Here is a 6,000-nt window from a genome sequence, read left to right as displayed (position 1 = left end):
AGCTACAGCAAACCTTCATGTTGAATGTATTTCAAAAAAATGATATAAATACATTAACTGTTACAAACAGCAGTGTGAAGGAGTGACTGTTGTTAAATGTTTTCTTTCAATGGTGGTGACATTCCTTCGATGCTCGAAGCTATGTGAGTCAGCAGATAATTATCTCAATGAATGCATACAAACTATGTACATAATGGACTCGGATTCACAGCTAATTATGCATGCCGTATCGAAGCAAGTGTAGGTTGTTATTGACGAAGAAGACATTTGATCCCCAGTCTCTCTCTCCCTTCTGTCTTTTCTATCTCTTTTTGTCTCTTCTTCTTATTCATTTTGTCTACTTTGTCTCTTCTTTACAGTCATTTTGTCTGCTTCCCCAATCTCTGTTCTTTTTATTCCCAAAATAGAACCTGAAGTTAATATGGTAGAAATGCAAATAACAGACACAAAGAAGGCATCTCTGAAAAGCTCTTTATGTTTTTACCCCCACACACATACCCTTTACATATAAAGTGACTACAGGAACACATTAAACAACTATTTGTATACAGCTCTTAACAGTCCTTTGCAAAGTACATGAAGATATTTAAAGGTCATTAGCACAGCAACCTCACTGTGGGCTTATCTTGTGGTGATTCCTGGAATAGTTATGCCAGGAACAACCCCATGCATTTAAAACACTGCATTGGCAAACCAACGCATTTCTAGGAGACACGAAAGCTATTCTTGGAATCCTCCTCTGGCTACATAGGGGTAACTTAAAGGACATTACATGACCATCGTCCATTCACGTTTCACATCTGTACAGTTTCGGGAACATTTAGCAATAAACGTCACGTACCACTGGTATGCTTTACAGTTACTGTTGTCCACTGACCACTACTCACTCCAGCATAACAATCCTTTATGTAGAGATTTAAGTGTATGCACACCTTGCTACCTTTAATCTCTCGCAATATTCCTGCATGTAGCACACAAATAGGGGAAACATGTAAGGGAGGCTGGCTATAAATCTGGCATGTCACTATCAAATTCCGGGGTAACCCACTTCCTGGCAGCGTTCAGACGAAAATGTCAAATGCCAAATGCTTCGGTTCCTTCGGAAGAGGTAGTAACTCATATAAAAAACAACAGCAACAACAACTACAAACAGGGAAGATCCGATGTGGTTCCCTGGAATGATATCATGACATTATGGTAGCTCTTGCAGTATCAGTAGACATATTCAAGCATTCAGCTTACAGTCTAGCATTTCAATTACCTGATTAAAGTAATCTTATCCTACATGTCGTGTATGCATTGTAGGTATTAATATTCACCAGATATTTTTCCTCTTTCTATGATAGAAATACTGACAAAAATGTGATTTCTGTTCATAGCAAAACTCTAGCTAACAATGGCATGCACAAATGAATTCAGTACATACTACTGGTGGTTTGTCAATATAAAAAAAAAAAAAGAGATTTGATTTTGTTTTAATTGCAAGCAACTACAATGGAAAGTGTGTCTTACTTGTATTCATGCTATAAAGAGACAAAATATTGCTGTGAATGTAAAACTCAGGCTACAATACATCATGCAGTGATGGTGTACCCAAGAAAAGCAAGCAGGAAAGAAAGAAAATCATAAATAAGGAACCCAACTCCCCAATATTCTTATAGTCCCACATTTAATAATCACATCCAGGCAGGTGTTTTTTACAGGAATTGAACACTAAGGTCCTATTCATTATTTTACTTTTTGTGAGTGTATACATCCATACCTCAGAAATTCCCAATCAATTTTCATCTCAAATTGCTTGAAAAATCCTGTATTTTTTCCTTTACCTCTATGTCATTAAATTCAGAGCATGTACAGGGGTAATTTATTTCAGTTTTACACTTTTGATTCAGAATTGTGTTCCACCATGACTCAGAGTGATTTCCAATGCCTCCTTGGGGGGGGGGGGGGGGGGTCAAGGTAAGTCATACACTCAAGATTTTACCTGCATGGCATTATGAGACCAGGAGAGGAACCTGTGATTGGTGTTCGCTAGAGGATTAGTGTCAGTGAAGCTAAGTTCCACTTGCTTGTTGTCAAAATATTCACGCCAGCAGTCAGGTGGAAGTATACTGCCAGGATGGGAATCAATATGGTGAGTGCGGTGAGAGGCTAAATTTAGCAGTATGGGCTGGCAAGTTGAAATGGGACCGCCGCTTCCAAAAGGGGGCATAATTTACGGAGGAAATGGGCACTAGGGCTTAAATGAGGCTCAAGTAATCATGGGTGATGGGGTAACAGTGGACGATTGAATGATATAGGAGTATTGAGAAACAATTTATGATAGTGGGGGGGGGTGAGTAGGGGAGGGAGAGGAGGGAAAGGGGATGCCATTAAGAGAGTTGTGGTTGTACATTGCTTAATCCTGAGACTGATACCAATCCTCCCTTCTAAGCCCTCATCATACACCGTAATTCTGCTGTGAAAATATCTCCTCTCCCAACACCGACAGGGTAATCTTGCCGGGATTCCCGGCTCGCTGGCCAGGCACGCTTCAGCGTGATCCGACACGACGGCCATGTTCGCAGGACTGCCCATCACAGGCCACCACTTGAAAGCCTCATCCACATGGCGTGACAACCAGACCTATCATCAAGGCTTTAGATGCACAAGGCCATAAGCACATACACGTATATCATACCCAGTGGCGGATCCAAGCTGGGATGCACCGGGTGCGCCCACCCCCCACCCCCCCCCCCCTTTATTATTATTGTTTTTTTAACAAAAGAAATAAAAAGAAAAAATTATTGGGGTGTTGGGGTGCGTGCGCCGCCCCTTTAATTTTGTAAAGGCGCCCCCTCTTTACGGAATTCCTGGATCCGTCCCTGATACCCCCACTTCATGTATTCCTTTTTAGCATTCAAATCACTTGAGCCTATCTCTGCAGGGTGTGGCTTTCATCAACAACCTCAGGAAACATGAGGACACCCGAAGATGGCACTTGTCCCGCAAGCCTCGGGATTGTCGATCAGAAGGGATGCTCCACATGGTGTGGAGATGGTGCGCATACAGTGTGCACACATGAACTGTACACTAGAAACACCTTGATAAATGACCACTGGACAACATAAAGTAGCAACAATGACATGCATCAATAGATTCAGACAACTGATATTACATTCTAAACGGAGAAGTATCCAAGCACATATCTCCAGTCACTCCTATGTCCACAATGCATTGTGCTGATTAATCAGTCTACAATATAATCCCATCACATCAGTTGAGACTTTGTTTCAGGGTTTAAGATCTTGTAGATCATTATTACCTGTATATCCCTTTCCTTGGGTGATAGGTCTCCTCACTTTTCCTCAAGGATAGCAAACAGTCCTGCAGAAAAATAAAAAAAAAAGAATGAAAATGAAATAGAAAAATAAAAAGGAATGAAAATGAAATTCATATCATGTTTTATTACAGGGTCGAACAAGAATAGATATGTTTCTATAGGTCATTTATGAGCAAACTCACTTCACATAAAAATGGAGTATTGTACAGAGGCTGTGCTAGGTACAGTAGCATGTACATGCAGTACAATACAACATAAGCTCACAATAACTCAAATCTTTCCAATACAATCGCTGTCTCATAATTGCACCCCATCAATGTCCACAGCACACTACAAGATTATTTACAGAACTTTATCTTTAATACACGGGCACATTAGCACACATAGATATTTGAACAAAAGGTATAAATTTGTCTAGATATTAAAATACAATTACACTGTAGGTAACTGTTATTTCTCACTTACAGAGATAGACAAAAGAAACATACATACAATGTATCTTTGACCTTTTTGTGTCACTTTACTCTATTCAATGCATAGCTGTTTTCCAGATTTTCACACATTGAATTTATGTGTGTAAGGGGATGGGAAGGCTGACCCTTAATACCAAAGTACCAGGGACTTTAGACAGTGCATACAACACTATGAGCTTTCTGTACTGATCAGCACCCAAAGCACACAAAAGGTTAATAGCACACCACCATCTTCATATCTTATACTGACAGCATGCATTGCAATGAAGTAGGTGGAGAATCATGAAAGCCACAAAACTCTTTTTCCATTCTCCACCAGCAACCACAGCTTGTACAGAGTACATGTATAGTAGAAATCAAGGGCATGCTATTGGAATCTTACTGATTGTTTGTTGTTTTTTTCCAGGCATATTCTTATGCATGAATTACATTTTTGTTTTTTGCTGGTCACCTCATTTATGCCGTTGTGAATGCCAGTGGATGGTGTACATTGTACATGCTCGCCTCTTCTACTTGATAAAAATTCATGATTCAAACAACATCCACACTATTGATAATATTGTGATGGTATAAACATTTATGATGTCATTCAGATATATAACAATATCACACACACACACACATGCAGTGTATATAAATATATTCTTTTTCCTGGTAATACAGCCGGAGACACTAACAGACAAATAGTTCAGTAGGCCTGTGGTGTCTCAAAGCAGCCATGACTTTTTACTATTCCTGGGGGAATAGGATTCTCCGGAACCACATTACTATAATAATGCCTTTTACACCTAGTGTAACTCTGTTAGATATTTACAAGCAAAGGTGATGCGTGGCCCTTTTTGCAGCTCGGCATTCAACGTGACACAAACAAGTCATCAAATGTAATATTCATGCGTTCCAAGGGACTTTGGTCCATCATGGGTTAAGGGCATACAATATTAACATGATGCTGGTATGACAAAATGGATGCACGGATCCAGAAAGACCAGTGCTTCCCTTCTACAATGGTCATAACCTCAAGGATAACGTAGGGCAAGTGACATGTAGTTTTCTCTTCTCTTCATATCGGTCGTCTTTTTATACTGGTCTTCTCCTTCGTCCCCCCTCCTTTCTCAGGCGTCAAGGCGATTCTTTGCGCATCACTGAACACGGAGCTTTGGGACCCACACGCTCCGAACACATCAGGTGCCGTTGGGGAGCATTAAGGAGAGAGAGACCAGAAATGCCCATGTAGCACTGGGAGGTGACACTGAAAAATAAAGAGCTCCTCCAAAGTCAGGTCTCCTTAACTCCCCGTCCCTCCCCAAAAGCCAGCGTGGGATTGCCCAGCAATCTCGTCCTCCTTCTCGTGCATCGTGGCGGCCAAAATTTGTGCATTCATGTGAGGGTCTTGAAGGCATGTCCTGAATATTAGTAATAATGTGGTGATTTAGCAGGATCAGGCATCATGTAATCCCTCGATGTCGCGGATGAGCAAAAAGGTCCGTTAAAGATTAGACTTGGGAACAGGGGGTTTGATCAAGGGCACGTAAAGAGAGCTAACATTGATGGAAAACCATGAAGAAGGGAATAGTAATGTTCTGACAGGTGGAAATTATGTTTATGAAGAAAGTGTCTGCCTGAAGCATTACTGTATGGAGATTGGTGAGATAGAGAGAGAGAGACATGTAGGAATGAAGGAAGATGACTCATAGCTTGGCTTTTCAGGGTCATCTCACATTCTGAGAAAACTACATTCTAACCTAGTGTACATGCTACTGTATATGTACAATGTATACTCCACTTGTAGGTATAGGTGTAACATAAATTTGAATTGGGACTCGCAGGACAACTTTGAAAGGGGTTGAATTTGTGATCATGAACCACAGCGAAAGAGTGAGAAATGAGTGTTATCCCTTGTCAAGAAGCAAGGTTAGGGATTCCCCCCCCCCTTTTTTTTTGAAGAATGAGCTTTGCATTTGGTGTAACAAAAGGCAAACTTTTGTTATTTTGTTGATGATTTATAGAATAAGAGTGCACTTGTGAAATTTGCAAAATTAAACTACCCCACACATACACAAAAAAAAATCCAAAATGAATACAGTAGTCTACTATTACCATACATTTTTATGAATCTGCACAACATCTTGGAATCAAGATGTGACACTTCAGCAAAGCTGTGCACTGTGTAATGATCCAAAATGATGGAAGTTTTAACACAAATAT

The 6,000-nt window shown here is 40.4% G+C and overlaps 1 long non-coding RNA gene across 1 annotated transcript in view; it reads right to left on the bottom strand.

The window, feature by feature from the left end:
• Positions 1-3,303: 3,303 nt before the first annotated feature.
• The window catches only part of LOC140234189 (uncharacterized), a 58,195-nt gene continuing 55,498 nt past the window's right edge, over positions 3,304-6,000 (bottom strand). Inside the window, exon 3 of the long non-coding RNA XR_011901596.1 lies at positions 3,304-3,366. This is a non-coding gene — a long non-coding RNA (uncharacterized lncRNA). The remainder of the gene's footprint in view (positions 3,367-6,000) is intronic.

This window comes from Diadema setosum, chromosome 10, assembly GCF_964275005.1.
Source record: "Diadema setosum chromosome 10, eeDiaSeto1, whole genome shotgun sequence".
In the NCBI taxonomy this organism is placed as follows: Eukaryota; Metazoa; Echinodermata; class Echinoidea; order Diadematoida; family Diadematidae; genus Diadema; species Diadema setosum.
This window is presented reverse-complemented; position numbering and strand designations above follow the sequence as displayed.